The sequence below is a fragment of the Leptopilina boulardi genome, unplaced genomic scaffold, assembly GCF_019393585.1.
Source record: "Leptopilina boulardi isolate dan_hultmark-lab unplaced genomic scaffold, ZJU_Lbou_2.1 LbouV2_278, whole genome shotgun sequence".
In the NCBI taxonomy this organism is placed as follows: Eukaryota; Metazoa; Arthropoda; class Insecta; order Hymenoptera; family Figitidae; genus Leptopilina; species Leptopilina boulardi.
Genome location: NW_026137838.1, coordinates 2,066,398 through 2,084,975, shown reverse-complemented (window position 1 = coordinate 2,084,975; position 18,578 = coordinate 2,066,398). Strand labels below are relative to the sequence as shown.

At 31.5% G+C, this 18,578-nt stretch overlaps 2 protein-coding genes across 4 annotated transcripts in view; one reads left to right on the top strand and one right to left on the bottom strand.

Annotated features, from left to right (window-relative positions):
- Window positions 1-18,578, top strand: part of LOC127282067 (caldesmon-like) — a 329,462-nt gene that overhangs the window by 28,716 nt on the left and 282,168 nt on the right. The window contains exon 4 of the transcript XR_007843138.1: window positions 2,774-2,819. The gene's annotated coding sequence lies outside the window, so the exon portion shown is untranslated. The remainder of the gene's footprint in view (window positions 1-2,773; window positions 2,820-18,578) is intronic.
- LOC127282074 (lachesin-like) overlaps window positions 1-18,578 on the bottom strand; it is a 121,634-nt gene that overhangs the window by 36,741 nt on the left and 66,315 nt on the right. The window lies entirely within an intron of this gene.

The following is an 18,578-nucleotide window of genomic DNA, read 5'->3' as shown; positions in this document are numbered from 1 at the left end:
AAACCCTAGATGTAGGCGCTCTGCGCCTGCTTTTTTTCCTTATTTTTATTATTATTATTATTATTATTATTACCTATTATTATTATTATTATTAGTATTATTTATTCTATTAATAATTTATTATTTATTATTATTATTATTTAATGTATTAAAAAATAAAAAACAGCAATTATTTAATTTAGAAAATGGCTCTGAAAAAAATTGCTTTTTTTAACTTTAGATTCATGCATTATTTAAAAGCTGCAATAGAAGTCGTGTCAAATTACATATTTTTGGGTGTATAGAACCACTTTGGCAGGTGTTTTGATACTGGTGTATAGTTATTGTCGAGTAGGGCATGTTTTTCGTGTATATACGTGGGGATGAATGAAAACGAACACAAAATCCAGTGAAGCAGAGAGGTCAATCGTACTAGTTTTCTATATATATATATATCTATATTATATATATATATATAACCATGAAACAGCAACATTGGTAGTGTATAGTGATCGGGCACGTATAGTTGGTTCGCGTGACGATTTCCAACACGAGCTTTTCGTTTCCATTAAGCATCGATGAGCACCGAGGAACTATTTTGGAGGGTGAGAGAGAGCGAGAGAGAGAGAGAGAGAGAAAGAGAGAGACAGAGTCGGTGCGGGTATAGCTGCTAGCCGGGATCGGGAGAGGTGTTTCCCCAGGGTAGAGCACGAGCATATACTTGCCCGGGGCTTATTCAGACAAATCGGTGATTGCTGCGGAGGCGAGTGAAAGGGTAGCCCGCAACCGGCGAGGCGACTGTCAGATGAACAGGGACAGATAACGATTCAGTCTTTCTCTCTCTCTCTCTCTCCGTTCTCTCTTTTTAGTGCAAGCAAGAGAGAGAGAGAGAGAGAAAGAGAGTCAAGCCGAACAACCGGAGAAGAAAGTGAGAGAAAATGGATGTTAGAGAGAGAGAAATGATTGTTTCCATGATTACAATGGAACGGAAGAGGAAGAGAGGGAGAGAAAAGCTGGCAGACAAGGGTATGGGGGCCAGCAATCTCTTAGCGCTAACGTGGATTCGTGGCCCAGGGACTCTCGAAATATTACACCGAAGGGTATATAACCACACGTGTATATCCACCTCCCTCCTCCTCCTATTTCTCTTGTACAATTCGAATGTATGATCTTGATCAAGTCCTCTGAATCGCTCTCTCTCCCCTCTTTCCAATAAAAAAAAATTTCCCGATTTATTTTCGTTTTTTTTTCACCCAAAAAATAGTTTCGATTACAAAAAAAAAAAGCCTCAAAAAAAATTTATATACAAGGGTGTGAAACATCTTTTCCAAGGGTGGCTAGAAAAATGTCTATACAGATAAGGATGAGGAAAAAATATCATCTCATTTTTAAACGCATTTGATCAGTGAGAAATTTATCAAAAAAACTTCTGTGTGAACAAATCAATGATTGGAAAAAAAAATGTATATCAAATTTGTGTGAGGGGGAAAAAACAAATTTTTATCGCAGAGAGAAATAGATCAAAGTATATAGACAATATGGATCAAAGATTTTTGGTGAGAAAAGTAAAGCCTCTATAATATATATAAAAGATGATATCTTTGTAGTAGATAAGTATAACGAGTTGCAATTCTGTAAAAGATAACTGTGTCGATATATTAAAAGAGTATTTGGGAGGTAAAAAATGAGAGGAATACAAATTACTTTTTTTTGGCAATATAAAATTTCGTGTATGTATGTGACATTAAAGGGAAATTGATCACTAGTTTGATTATTCAATTTTCATCAGTACGAATTTTTTTTACCTGTACGAAAAAATATTCCTCTGAAGTTGAAATGAATGAAAATTTAACCTTTGAAAAAAAGTACTAGTACTGAAAATAGAAAAAATTAAAATCAAGTAATAATTTAATAACTATAATAATAATAATAAAAATAATAAAATAATAATATAATAGTAATAATATTATAATATAATAATATATTAATATAATAATACTATAATAATAAGAATAATAAATATTTTGTTAAAATTTAATTTTACAATTGAAAATAAAATTTTTTTCTTCTAAATTTTTTTTTATATAAACGATTAAAATTCAGAAGAGGGCATATTAAAAAAAGATTTTTCTTTTTTCTCGAGCTTATGCTTAATAACTTTATTTTGATATACGGAGAGAGGTTTTTAATAGCTACGGATATTACGTTATTAAAACATTATAAATTGTTATTATTCAGTGAAATATCCCTCTACATAACAAATCAAATCCCAAGCAAGTACCTATGTTACCATATATAACTTTTGTTCCTGCATGTTTAAATCATTTCGGATTGAAATAGGAAAATATGATTATACACGGGCAAAGGATGTGTGTATGTATATATATATGTATGGTACGCGCTGCCAAGAGACGTGGAGCTTTATTGCCCTCCTCTTTCGATAAAATAAAAATCTATCCCTAAAAAAAATAATTCGACATCCACTGTTTTTCGTCACTTCCGATTATGGTGGGTAGATTAAAAAAAAAAAAAAGTTTTCATACAGTTTTTGTTTTATGGATGTTATTATATTTTATTATACATCATGATTACATTTTTTTTTATATATTGTGATTACATTTTATTATATACATAATAGAAATTATATTTATATTATATTTTAACTAAAATGTGGTAGAAATTTTTTTTTTGGTTCCAACTTGGGGTTCAGAATTTCATTGTTATTATTATTTTATTATTATACATTATTTATAAACGAAAAATGTTTTAATTATTTTTTATTTTTCTGTTTCAGGGTGAGTTTTTTATCAGCATCTTTCATCAAAATTATCAACAAATGGGTATGTAAATACAAAAATTCAATACAATTATATTTTATTATTATTTGTGAAAAATGATTTAATTTGATTATAGAACCAAATATAATTATTTTAGAAAATACAAAATTTACTTTTTTTTTGTATTTTCTAAATGAGAACAAAATTTGATTTTTGTTATTACAGAACGAAATAATTATTTTAGAAAAGACGTACGTTTTTTTTTTATAGAACAAAATTGGATTTTTCTTTTGGTGTATTTTTAGCTTGTATTCTCGTATACAAGGGTTAAATCGAGGGTTAAATATATAAACTTTTGAGCTACTTGGAAATGGGACACCATAATTGATGTTTTCTTAGAAAAGAGCCACTTGAGATACATATTTCAAGAAATTGGTCTCTTGAAACCCCTCTCGTTTGATACGCTACTGTACATTCTAATTCTACCCTAATCTATTCTGGTGACTAGTCCACTCTAATGCACCTCTCTCTTTCTCTCTCTCATGCCGTCAATCCTTCCTACCCTTACTATCTTCCTAAAGCATTTAACCACATACCACCTATCCTCCCTCACATCCAAAACAACATATCTCACCTTACCTCCTGTCTAACTCTAAATCCGATTCTAATTCCTTTCCGTTCAAACTTACGTTTATCTAAACTTAGCAATTTACCCCCTCTTTATAAACACAATTCACACCATCAAACCGCGTTCGAATTCTCCTCTAATTGTACATTACACTGAAAAAAAAGCCACTAAATGTTTTGATAAAAAAAAAAAAATTCTTAACTCAATTATATTATTATTATTATTATTATATATTATTTATATAGAATTTTATGTGCTACGAATTTTTAAATGTCAAAATTTCTAATTCGACGAATTGTTATTTGATATAATTATTAATAAACCGATTTTTCATTGGACCGAAATTGGAAACGTCCGAACAAACATAACCTACAAAATTATTTTGACGCGATTTTGAAAATTGACCAATCAGAAATTATCAAGAAATTCGTGATTGGTTAATTTTTGAAAACAGCGCTGAAATCTTTCTGTCGATTATTTGTTTGGCAATTGCGGATAAATGAAAATTCGGCGTTTTAAAAATTCTATTAAATAACAATTCGTATAAATAAAAATTAGGACAAATTAAAATTCGGAAAAACTAAAATTTGGATAAATTTAAATTCGGTGAATTGAAAATTCTAGAATTTAAAAATTCGAAGTACTTAAAATTCTATTAAATGAAAATTGTGCTAAATTAAAATTTGGTAAAAATAGAAGCCTTTTAAATAAAAATTAGTGTAAAGAGAAATTTTTCCAAATAAAAATTTTACCAAATAAAAATTTACTAACTTATTTATTTATTTATTTAAACATAAACGGGTTACAAATAAACCCTTTCGTACAGAAGTACTTAATAATAATGGCATACAAAGCCTAATCACATATAACCAATTAAGGTAATATACTTAACGCTTAGGCTTGGCTGTATAACAATTGTCTCAGACTAGAGATAAACCTTGTCAGTGAGGCATCAAAAAAATCAAGCGTACCAGAACTAGTATTAGCCTCTCTGCTTATTCTTGCAATCAGAGAATTTTTCGCATAATTCGTTTTGTGATACTGCACATAAAAAAGTGAAAGATATCTAGATGATTTCGTAGGTACAAAGAATTTAATCGATGATAAAAGTACTGAACAATTCGTGAAATTATTTAACAACTTGTACAAAAAAATTAAATCTGAATATAAAAATCTAGTGACAATTTTGGGCAAATTCAAACGATTTCGTAGCTCATCATAATTATGTTCAAAAAAATTGAAAGGTATACCCAATTGTCTTGCCGCAAACCGAAGAAACCGATTTTGAACACGCTCCAATCTTATTAACAAATATGCATAGTATGGCACCCAAATAATTGACGCATACTGCAATATACTCATGACAAAAGTAAAAAACAAAATTTTAAGAGTACGTTCATTTCGAAACAAGGATGCATTTCTTGTCACAAAGCCAAGCGACCTAAGGGCTCTACTTATAACATCAGAAATATGAGAATTAAATGATAGTGTACTGTCAATAGTAACACCCAGGTCACAAACTTGGGTCACCCTCGGTATTACATCTTCACCAAATGAGTACAGGTAAATAAGTGTACTTTTTTTCTAACTAAAAATTCTGTACAGAAAAATTAAAAATATAATATTTTTCGACTTCTAATAATAATTTTAAAAAAATGTTTTCAAATCAAACGGAACTTTTATAAGTTTTAATTTTAAAACTCCTGCAAAAACTTTTTCTCGTAATCATAAATTCGTGTTATTTATATAGAGAACTACTCTTAAATATAAAGGATTAATAAAGAAAAACTTTTTCTTTCGGAATAATATTTTTTTTTTGGATCTAGAAAAAAAAATGATCTAAACTTATTGATAATTTACCCTATATCTATATATATTTTCACACCATCAAAAAAAAAATCGCGATTCAATTGTCTTCTAATTAGAAAAATAATTAACGATAGATATCGACATTTTTTTCAACTGTCTCCATCCATTCTTTCTTTTTCTTTCTTTTATTTTTTGAAACTGAGCATTTAAATTAAAACTGGAGTTAATTAGCTAACAGAATGGTTCCTCAGCGATATGATGAAATGAATCCATGCAATAAAACGAAAAAAATTCTCATAAAACGAGAAATATTACGTTTGAGAAAAAGAAATGATGGGAAAAAGAAAGGCTTTAAAATAAATTTTAATAGATTCGTCCCGACAAAACGGAGTTTATTTATTTTTTTTTTTAATTAACTCATACTTCTATTTTTCCATTATTTTTCTTCTTAGTTTCATTTCTTAATGTAGATTTTCAAAAAAAAAAAAATTGTTTTTCTTTATACTAGCTAGGAAATAATAATGTACCTCGAGAGTTTTTAATTTATTAAAAAATAATTTCCTTCAATTTCGTATTGTAGGATTTAAAATACATTTTTCTTTTGGATTAAACTAATTAATTTCTCAAATTTTTCATTAAAATTAAGAATAATTTGCTTAATTTTTTTTTTTTTGAACTAAAAGAATTATTTTTCATCAATAATATAAAAACTACTGAAGCGTCAGAAAATAACAAATAAAAATGTAAAATTACAAATGTAAATATAAAAGAAAAATAAGTGAAACACATTTAAGTGTAAAAGAAAATATGTAAGGATTAAAATGGAAAAAAAATTGTTGTAAAAATAAACGCAAATGTAAAATGATAAAAAGTTAAATGAAAATATAAAAATACATATATAAATTTGTCGAAGAGGTATATGTAAAAAAAGAGGAGGAAAATTTTTGAATCTAAAAGAACGTAAATTTATATAACTGTAAATAAAAGAGACAGTTGCGAAATAAAAACTGAACATAAAATATTCAATCTCAAAACCTTATAAAAACATATAATTCTGTTTAAAGTATCAAAAGAACAGTTTAAACATTTTGTTTGCTAAGAGAAAATGGAATATGTACCTCGCTTCCTATGATTTAAAGTTCCAATCTTTACCTAGCTTCTTTTCCTTTCTTTTATTGTATATATATATATATATATATATATATATATATATATATATATCAAAAAGAGAAAGGAAAAATACATATTGAATATCGAGTTTTCTGTAAATGTTAAAAATCCCAATTTTCAATTATTAAATAGTATTTTATTTCAAATAATTAACAATAAAATTATTGTATTTGTATTTAAATTTTATTTAATTTTAAATTAATAGAAGAGATTATAATTAATAAAGAAATATATTTGCTCTGACGCTTCTGATAGAAAATTGACTGGTTGGATTAATTGCAATACTGATTTCAAAGATGTAATTAGTTGATCAATTTAAAGGTGTATTTATATTGACAGGTTAATTAAATTGTTGAGAAATATGTCTTTTAAAATTTTTTTTTTTCAAGCCTATAAATCGTATGTAGACAGGTTGTTTTGTAAAATACGACGTAATCAAATGTCCATCAATCAAATAACAGATGGGAAAAACATTTTTTGTTTTATTTAAATTTTCTCGTTTGTTTTAGTTTTTTTTTTTTTTCCCCCAACCACCTTATTTGTGTGTATATATACGTTGGCAATTAGTAATTTTTAGATTATATAGAGTTCGGTAAAGTGCAACGAATGGAATCGTTCTATCAATACGACGCGCGCGTGTTACGTTTGAATTTTACCTCGATTAAAAATCGCGTCGAAACCCCAAGCAATATCCTGTGAATTTATTTATTTGTATACATTTATACACGCCAGTAGCAGGCATAGGGCGCGAGAACGAATATCAGCACATGTCACAAACTAATTGGCTTATCGGCAACTGTTATTAACGTAGCGGGTGGTAATCGTGGATTTTCCAGGGGCTTGTGAATCGTTCTGTTATACATGGGTTTGTATAATGACTCTCTCAAAATAGGCAAAAAAAAATAGAAAAAAAAAAATTGAGAGAGAAACCATGTTAAATTTCTGCTGCTTTCCCGCTCTTCGAGAAACTTTGTTGACATTTTAGTTCACTCACTCTCTCTTATTCAAAGGAAATTTCTGTCTTCAAAGATCTGGCAAACAACTAGCTTGCAATCATGATTAAAATGCTCATTTCACTGACTAAATTTCATGTTTGTGTACTTATTTTTTTTGTTCACGAGATAAATTTTTTCCTCATCAAACTAGCTAAAGAATTATTAAGTAAATCATTAGCTGAATCTTATAAAAAAATTTCGAAAAAATTATTTAGCTCGAGTAAATATTTACTTAAAGTAACTGATTATTTGAATCAAATGAAATTTTTTTTCAGTGTATTTTTGATATTTCTATATTTAAAATTTTTAATTTGTGGCATTTAACAAAATCTCTTTTATTGACGTATCACGTTGTTTCATTTAACTGTGAAATAATCAAATTATATATAAATAATTTTGCAGTTGACATGTTAATTTGTCGAATTGAATTGCTAATAAACTGTACTTAGTTGAGTAAATGTAATTAATTCCTTTGTTTTAATTTGAACATTCCGTATAATAATATCTGTCAATTTTATTGTCTTGTTTTTATTTAATTGAATAATTAAATCACTTCCTTTGCAAAACATATTTTATCAAAAATTACTCAAAACGAAAATAATTCTAATCATTATTAGGATTAAAATTACCTCTATAGGTAATTTGATGAAAAATAGAGGAAAATTTTATTAAAAGAAAATGATAAGACACAAAGATTGTAATATCGGGAATATCATGATATATATCATAAAGCTTTTTATGATCCAACAGTTTTAGGCTTTAGCTCTTTTTTATTTAGAAGAAATTTATGATGCGACACCCACAGTCTTGATTCAACCATTTACGGAATACCAAAATGCTTCCCTGACGACTTTCAGTCGAGCAATTAATCTTCTCTTTACCCAAGATTACAGTTCCGACAAAGGCCATTTCCTTTTGTCAGCTTCAGTGAAAAATGTCAACGTCTCAACATAAAAGCAAGCTATTCTACATTTTTAAACTTTCGTTTCGCGCAAACGAAACGGGGAAAACTTTTTTAAATTGGTACAGTGTGCTAAATTTTATCTATTATTATTCGGAACTATTCCATCCAAGTCGACAAAATTTTTATATAGTCGAATCAATTTGTCCACATTGTATAAATTAAAATAATATATTTTTTTTTTGCAATTGAGAGGAAATATCTCAAGAATTTAAAAAATCGAAATTTTTTCAAAAAATACCAAAATTTATGTTAACCTACTTCAGCATCCGCTGAACCAATAAAAAGGGCGCTATACATTTTTTGTTCGCTACTTTTATCTAAAAAATTTGGCGGTATTCCCGAACGATTATCTGAAAAATTTAATTTTTTCGAAAATTTTTCCAAAATATTTTCAAGTGTAGCTCAGCATCCGCTGGACCAATCAGAAAGTGCGCCATATATTTTCGGTTCCAAACTTTTTGACTATTTTTTTGGTGGTATTCCCGAGCGATTATCTCTGAAATTTAATTTTTTGAAAAATTTTCCAAAATGTTTTTAAGTGTAGCTCAGCATCCACTGGACCAATCAAAAAAGTGCGCCATACATATTTTGTTCGAAACTTTTTCCCTATTTTATTGGCGGTATTCCGGAACGATTATTTTGCAAATTTAATTTTTCTAAATTTTTTCCAAATTTTTTTTCTAGTGTAGCTCAGCATCCGCTGGACCAATCTAAAAGTGCGCCATACATTTTTTGTTCGCTACTTTTTGCTAAAGACTTTGGCGGTATTCCCGAACGATTATCTGGAAAATTTAATTTTTCGAAATTTTTCCAAAATATTTTTAAGTGCAGCTCAGCATCCACTGGACCAATCAAAAAGTGCGCCATACATATTTTGTTCGAACCTTTTTCCCTATTTTATTGGCGGTATTCCGGAACGATTATCTCGCAAATTTAATTTTTCTAAATTTTTTCCAAATTTGTTTTCTAGTGTAGCTCAGCATCCGCTGGACCAATCAAAAAGTGCGCCATACATTTTTTGTTCGCTACTTTTTGCTAAAGACTTTGGCGGTATTCCCGAACGATTATCTGGAAAATTTAATTTTTCGAAAATTTTTCCAAAATATTTTTAAGTGTAGCTCAGCATCCGCTGGACCAATCAAAAAGTGCCCCATACATTTTTTGTTCAGAACTTTCTTCTAATCATTATGGCGGTATTCCCGAACGATGATCTCGCAAATTTAATTTTTCGAAAATTTTTCCAAAATATTTTTAAGTGTAGCTCAGCATCCACTGGACCAATCAAAAAGTGCGCCATACATATTTTGTTCGAAACTTTTTCCCTATTTTATTGGCGGTATTCCAGAACGATTATCTTGCAAATTTAATTTTTCTAAATTTTTTCCAAATTTGTTTTCTAGTGTAGCTCAGCATCCGTAGGACCAATCAAAAAGTGCGCCATACATTTTTTGTTCGCTACTTTTTGCTAAAGACTTTGGCGGTATTCCCGAACGATTATCTGGAAAATTTAATTTTTTGAAAATTTTTCCAAAATATTTTTAAGTGTAGCTCAGCATCCGCTGGACCAATCAAAAAGTGCCCCATACATTTTTTGTTCGAGACTCCCGGGTTAAGACTTTGGCGGTATTCCCGATCAATTATCTCGCAAATTTAATTTTTCGACATTTTTTAAAAAATTTATCTGAGTGTAGCTCAGCATCCGCTGGACCAATCAAAAAGTGCCCCATACATTTTTTGTTCGAGACTCCCGGGTTAAGACTTTGGCGGTATTCCCGATCAATTATCTCGCAAATTTAATTTTTCGACATTTTTTAAAAAATTTATCTGAGTGTAGCTCAGCATCCGCTGGACCAATCAAAAAGTGCGCCATACATTTTTTGTTCGAGACTCCCGGGTTAAGACTTTAGCGGTATTCCCGATCAATTATCTCGCAAATTTAATTTTTCGACATTTTTTAAAAAATTTATCTGAGTGTAGCTCAGCATCCGCTGGACCAATCAAAAAGTGCGCCATACATTTTTTGTTCGCTACTTTTTGCTAAAGACTTTGGCGGTATTCCCGAACGATTATCTGGAAAATTTAATATTTCGAAAATTTTTCCAAAATATTTTTAAGTGTAGCTCAGCATCCGCTGGACCAATCAAAAAGTGCCCCATATATTTTTTGTTCGCTACTTTTTGCTAAAGACTTTGGTGGTATTCCCGAACGATTGTTTGGAAAATTTAATTTTTCGAAAATTTTTCCAAAATATTTTTAAGTGTAGCTCAGCATCCGCTGGACCAATCAAAAAGTGCGCCATACATTTTTTGTTCGAGACTCCCGGGTTAAGACTTTAGCGGTATTCCCGAACGATTATCTCGCAAATTTAATTTTTCGAATATTTTTCCAAAATATTTTTAAGTGTAGCTCAGCATCCACTGGACCAATCAAAAAGTGCGCCATACATTTTTTGTTCGCTACTTTTTGCTAAAGACTTTGGCGGTAATCCCGAACGATTATCTGGAAAATTTAATTTTTCGAAAATTTTTCCAAAATATTTTTAAGTGTAGCTCAGCATCCGCTGGACCAATCAAAAAGTGCCCCATACATTTTTTGTTCGAGACTCCCGGGTTAAGACTTTAGCGGTATTCCCGAACGATTATCTCGCAAATTTAATTTTTCGACATTTTTTAAAAAATTTATCTGAGTGTAGCTCAGCATCCGCTGGACCAATCAAAAAGTGCGCCATAAATATTTTGTTCGAAACTTTTTCCCTATTTTATAGGCGGTATTCCAGAACGATTATCTTGCAAATTTAATTTTTCTAAATTTTTTCCAAATTTGTTTTCTAGTGTAGCTCAGCATCCGCTGGACCAATCAAAAAGTGCGCCATACATATTTTGTTCGAAACTTTTTCCCTATTTTATTGGCGGTATTCCAGAACGATTATCTTGCAAATTTAATTTTTCTAAATTTTTTCCAAATTTGTTTTCTAGTGTAGCTCAGCATCCGTAGGACCAATCAAAAAGTGCGCCATACATTTTTTGTTCGCTACTTTTTGCTAAAGACTTTGGCGGTATTCCCGAACGATTATCTGGAAAATTTAATTTTTTGAAAATTTTTCCAAAATATTTTTAAGTGTAGCTCAGCATCCGCTGGACCAATCAAAAAGTGCCCCATACATTTTTTGTTCGAGACTCCCGGGTTAAGACTTTGGCGGTATTCCCGATCAATTATCTCGCAAATTTAATTTTTCGACATTTTTTAAAAAATTTATCTGAGTGTAGCTCAGCATCCGCTGGACCAATCAAAAAGTGCCCCATACATTTTTTGTTCGAGACTCCCGGGTTAAGACTTTGGCGGTATTCCCGATCAATTATCTCGCAAATTTAATTTTTCGACATTTTTTAAAAAATTTATCTGAGTGTAGCTCAGCATCCGCTGGACCAATCAAAAAGTGCGCCATACATTTTTTGTTCGAGACTCCCGGGTTAAGACTTTAGCGGTATTCCCGATCAATTATCTCGCAAATTTAATTTTTCGACATTTTTTAAAAAATTTATCTGAGTGTAGCTCAGCATCCGCTGGACCAATCAAAAAGTGCGCCATACATTTTTTGTTCGCTACTTTTTGCTAAAGACTTTGGCGGTATTCCCGAACGATTATCTGGAAAATTTAATATTTCGAAAATTTTTCCAAAATATTTTTAAGTGTAGCTCAGCATCCGCTGGACCAATCAAAAAGTGCCCCATATATTTTTTGTTCGCTACTTTTTGCTAAAGACTTTGGTGGTATTCCCGAACGATTGTTTGGAAAATTTAATTTTTCGAAAATTTTTCCAAAATATTTTTAAGTGTAGCTCAGCATCCGCTGGACCAATCAAAAAGTGCGCCATACATTTTTTGTTCGAGACTCCCGGGTTAAGACTTTAGCGGTATTCCCGAACGATTATCTCGCAAATTTAATTTTTCGAATATTTTTCCAAAATATTTTTAAGTGTAGCTCAGCATCCACTGGACCAATCAAAAAGTGCGCCATACATTTTTTGTTCGCTACTTTTTGCTAAAGACTTTGGCGGTAATCCCGAACGATTATCTGGAAAATTTAATTTTTCGAAAATTTTTCCAAAATATTTTTAAGTGTAGCTCAGCATCCGCTGGACCAATCAAAAAGTGCCCCATACATTTTTTGTTCGAGACTCCCGGGTTAAGACTTTAGCGGTATTCCCGAACGATTATCTCGCAAATTTAATTTTTCGACATTTTTTAAAAAATTTATCTGAGTGTAGCTCAGCATCCGCTGGACCAATCAAAAAGTGCGCCATAAATATTTTGTTCGAAACTTTTTCCCTATTTTATAGGCGGTATTCCAGAACGATTATCTTGCAAATTTAATTTTTCTAAATTTTTTCCAAATTTGTTTTCTAGTGTAGCTCAGCATCCGCTGGACCAATCAAAAAGTGCGCCATACATTTTTTGTTCGCTACTTTTTGCTAAAGACTTTGGCGGTATTCCCGAACGATTATCTGGAAAATTTAATTTTTCGAAAATTTTTCCAAAATATTTTTAAGTGTAGCTCAGCATCCACTAGACCAATCAAAAAGTGCGCCATACATATTTTGTTCGAAACTTTTTCCCTATTTTATTGGCGGTATTCCGGAACGAGTATCTCGCAAATTTAATTTTTCTAAATTTTTTCCAAATTTGTTTTCTAGTGTAGCTCAGCATCCGCTGGACCAATCAAAAAGTGCGCCATACATTTTTTGTTCAGAACTTTCTTCTAATCATTATGGCGGTATTCCCGATCAATTATCTCGCAAATTTAATTTTTCGAAAATTTTTCCAAAATATTTTTAAGTGTAGCTCAGCATCCACTGGACCAATCAAAAAGTGCGCTATACATATTTTGTTCAAAACTTTCTTCTAATCACTATGGCGGAATTCCCGAACGATTATCTCGCAAATTTAATTTTTCGAAAATTTTTCCAAAATATTTTTAAGTGTAGCTCAGCATCCACTGGACCAATCAAAAATTGCGCCATACATATTTTGTTCAAAACTTTTTCCCTATTTTATTGGCGGTATTCCGGAACGAGTATCTCGCAAATTTAATTTTTCTAAATTTTTTCCAAATTTGTTTTCTAGTGTAGCTCAGCATCCGCTGGACCAATCAAAAAGTGCCCCATACATTTTTTGTTCAGAACTTTCTTCTAATCATTATGGCGGTATTCCCGATCAATTATCTCGCAAATTTAATTTTTCGAAAATTTTTCCAAAATATTTTTAAGTGTAGCTCAGCATCCACTGGACCAATCAAAAAGTGCGCTATACATATTTTGTTCAAAACTTTTTCCCTATTTTATTGGCGGTATTCCGGAACGATTATCTCGCAAATTTAATTTTTCTAAATTTTTTCCAAATTTGTATTCTAGTGTAGCTCAGCATCCGCTGGACTAATCAAAAAGTGCGCCATACATTTTTTGTTCGCTACTTTTTGCTAAAGACTTTGGCGGTATTCCCGAACGATTATCTGGAAAATTTAATTTTTTGAAAATTTTTCCAAAATATTTTTAAGTGTAGCTCAGCATCCGCTGGACCAATCAAAAAGTGCCCCATACATTTTTTGTTCGAGACTCCCGGGTTAAGACTTTGGCGGTATTCCCGATCAATTATCTCGCAAATTTAATTTTTCGACATTTTTTAAAAAATTTATCTGAGTGTAGCTCAGCATCCGCTGGACCAATCAAAAAGTGCCCCATACATTTTTTGTTCGAGACTCCCGGGTTAAGACTTTGGCGGTATTCCCGATCAATTATCTCGCAAATTTAATTTTTCGACATTTTTTAAAAAATTTATCTGAGTGTAGCTCAGCATCCGCTGGACCAATCAAAAAGTGCGCCATACATTTTTTGTTCGAGACTCCCGGGTTAAGACTTTAGCGGTATTCCCGATCAATTATCTCGCAAATTTAATTTTTCGACATTTTTTAAAAAATTTATCTGAGTGTAGCTCAGCATCCGCTGGACCAATCAAAAAGTGCGCCATACATTTTTTGTTCGCTACTTTTTGCTAAAGACTTTGGCGGTATTCCCGAACGATTATCTGGAAAATTTAATATTTCGAAAATTTTTCCAAAATATTTTTAAGTGTAGCTCAGCATCCGCTGGACCAATCAAAAAGTGCGCCATACATTTTTTGTTCGACACTCCCGGGTTAAGACTTTAGCGGTATTCCCGAACGATTATCTCGCAAATTTAATTTTTCGAATATTTTTCCAAAATATTTTTAAGTGTAGCTCAGCATCCACTGGACCAATCAAAAAGTGCGCCATACATTTTTTGTTCGCTACTTTTTGCTAAAGACTTTGGCGGTAATCCCGAACGATTATCTGGAAAATTTAATTTTTCGAAAATTTTTCCAAAATATTTTTAAGTGTAGCTCAGCATCCGCTGGACCAATCAAAAAGTGCGCCATACATATTTTGTTCGAAACTTTTTCCCTATTTTATTGGCGGTATTCCGGAACGAGTATCTCGCAAATTTAATTTTTCTAAATTTTTTCCAAATTTGTTTTCTAGTGTAGCTCAGCATCCGCTGGACCAATCAAAAAGTGCGCCATACATTTTTTGTTCGCTACTTTTTGCTAAAGACTTTGGCGGTATTCCCGAACGATTATCTGGAAAATTTAATTTTTCGAAAATTTTTCCAAAATATTTTTAAGTGTAGCTCAGCATCCACTGGACCAATCAAAAATTGCGCCATACATATTTTGTTCAAAACTTTTTCCCTATTTTATTGGCGGTATTCCGGAACGAGTATCTCGCAAATTTAATTTTTCTAAATTTTTTCCAAATTTGTTTTCTAGTGCAGCTCAGCATCCACTGGACCAATCAAAAAGTCCGCCATACATATTTTGTTCGAAACTTTTTCCCTATTTTATTGGCGGTATTCCCGAACGATTATCTGGAAAATTTAATTTTTCGAAAATTTTTCCAAAATATTTTTAAGTGTAGCTCAGCATCCACTGGACCAATCAAAAAGTGCGCCATACATTTTTTGTTCGCTACTTTTTGCTAAAGACTTTGGCGGTATTCCCGAACGATTATCTGGAAAATTTAATTTTTCGAAATTTTTCCAAAATATTTTTAAGTGCAGCTCAGCATCCACTGGACCAATCAAAAAGTGCGCCATACATTTTTTGTTCAGAACTTTCTTCTAATCATTATGGCGGTATTCCCGATCAATTATCTCGCAAATTTAATTTTTCGAAAATTTTTCCAAAATATTTTTAAGTGTAGCTCAGCATCCACTGGACCAATCAAAAAGTGCGCTATACATATTTTGTTCAAAACTTTTTCCCTATTTTATTGGCGGTATTCCGGAACGATTATCTCGCAAATTTAATTTTTCTAAATTTTTTCCAAATTTGTATTCTAGTGTAGCTCAGCATCCGCTGGACCAATCTAAAAGTGCGCCATACATTTTTTGTTCGCTACTTTTTGCTAAAGACTTTGGCGGTATTCCCGAACGATTATCTGGAAAATTTAATTTTTCGAAATTTTTCCAAAATATTTTTAAGTGCAGCTTAGCATCCACTGGACCAATCAAAAAGTCCGCCATACATATTTTGTTCGAAACTTTTTCCCTATTTTATTGGCGGTATTCCCGAACGATTATCTGGAAAATTTAATTTTTCGAAAATTTTTCCAAAATATTTTTAAGTGTAGCTCAGCATCCACTGGACCAATCAAAAAGTGCGCCATAAATATTTTGTTCGAAACTTTTTCCCTATTTTATAGGCGGTATTCCAGAACGATTATCTTGCAAATTTAATTTTTCTAAATTTTTTCCAAATTTGTATTCTAGTGTAGCTCAGCATCCGCTGGACCAATCAAAAAGTGCGCCATACATTTTTTGTTCGCTACTTTTTGCTAAAGACTTTGGCGGTATTCCCGAACGATTATCTGGAAAATTTAATTTTTCGAAATTTTTCCAAAATATTTTTAAGTGCAGCTCAGCATCCACTGGACCAATCAAAAAGTGCGCCATACATTTTTTGTTCAGAACTTTCTTCTAATCATTATGGCGGTATTCCCGATCAATTATCTCGCAAATTTAATTTTTCGAAAATTTTTCCAAAATATTTTTAAGTGTAGCTCAGCATCCACTGGACCAATCAAAAAGTGCGCTATACATATTTTGTTCAAAACTTTTTCCCTATTTTATTGGCGGTATTCCGGAACGATTATCTCGCAAATTTAATTTTTCTAAATTTTTTCCAAATTTGTATTCTAGTGTAGCTCAGCATCCGCTGGACCAATCTAAAAGTGCGCCATACATTTTTTGTTCGCTACTTTTTGCTAAAGACTTTGGCGGTATTCCCGAACGATTATCTGGAAAATTTAATTTTTCGAAATTTTTCCAAAATATTTTTAAGTGCAGCTCAGCATCCACTGGACCAATCAAAAAGTGCGCCATACATATTTTGTTCGAAACTTTTTTCCTATTTTATTGGCGGTATTCCCGAACGATTATCTGGAAAATTTAATTTTTCGAAAATTTTTCCAAAATATTTTTAAGTGTAGCTCAGCATCCACTGGACCAATCAAAAAGTGCGCCATAAATATTTTGTTCGAAACTTTTTCCCTATTTTATAGGCGGTATTCCAGAACGATTATCTTGCAAATTTAATTTTTCTAAATTTTTTCCAAATTTGTTTTCTAGTGTAGCTCAGCATCCGCTGGACCAATCAAAAAGTGCGCCATACATTTTTTGTTCGCTACTTTTTGCTAAAGAATTTGACGGTATTCCCGAACGATTATCTGGAAAATTTAATTTTTCGAAATTTTTCCAAAATATTTTTAAGTGTAGCTCAGCATCCACTGGACCAATCAAAAAGTGCGCCATAAATATTTTGTTCGAAACTTTTTCCCTATTTTATAGGCGGTATTCCAGAACGATTATCTTGCAAATTTAATTTTTCTAAATTTTTTCCAAATTTGTTTTCTAGTGTAGCTCAGCATCCGCTGGACCAATCAAAAAGTGCGCCATACATTTTTTGTTCGCTACTTTTTGCTAAAGACTTTGGCGGTATTCCCGAACGATTATCTGGAAAATTTAATTTTTCGAAATTTTTCCAAAATATTTTTAAGTGCAGCTCAGCATCCACTGGACCAATCAAAAAGTGCGCCATACATATTTTGTTCAAAACTTTTTTCCTATTTTATTGGCGGTATTCCAGAACGATTATCTCGCAAATTTAATTTTTCTAAAATTTTTCCAAATTTGTTTTCTAGTGTAGCTCAGCATCCGCTGGACCAATCAAAAAGTGCGACATACATTTTTTGTTCGCTACTTTTTGCTAAAGACTTTGGCGGTATTCCCGAACGATTATCTGGAAAATTTAATATTTCGAAAATTTTTCCAAAATATTTTTAAGTGTAGCTCAGCATCCGCTGGACTAATCAAAAAGTGCCCCATATATTTTTTGTTCGAGACTCCCGGGTTAAGACTTTGGCGGTATTCCCGATCAATTATCTCGCAAATTTAATTTTTCGAAATTTTTTAAAAAATTTATCTGAGTGTAGCTCAGCATCCGCTGGACCAATCAAAAAGTGCGCCATACATTTTTTGTTCAGAACTTTCTTCTAATCACTATGGCGGAATTCCCGAACGATTATCTCGCAAATTTAATTTTTCGAAAATTTTTCCAAAATATTTTTAAGTGTAGCTCAGCATCCACTGGACCAATCAAAAAGTGCGCCATACATATTTTGTTCAAAACTTTTTCCCTATTTTATTGGCGGTATTCCGGAACGAGTATCTCGCAAATTTAATTTTTCTAAATTTTTTCCAAATTTGTTTTCTAGTGTAGCTCAGCATCCGCTGGACCAATCAAAAAGTGCGCCATACATTTTTTGTTCAGAACTTTCTTCTAATCATTATGGCGGTATTCCCGAACGATTATCTCGCAAATTTAATTTTTCGAAAATTTTTCCAAAATATTTTTAAGTGTAGCTCAGCATCCACTGGACCAATCAAAAAGTGCGCCATACATTTTTTGTTCAGAACTTTCTTCTAATCACTATGGCGGTATTCCGGAACGAGTATCTCGCAAATTTAATTTTTCTAAATTTTTTCCAAATTTGTTTTCTAGTGTAGCTCAGCATCCGCTGGACCAATCAAAAAGTGCGCCATACATTTTTTGTTCAGAACTTTCTTCTAATCATTATGGCGTTATTCCCGAACGATTATCTAGCGAATTTAATTTTTCGAAATT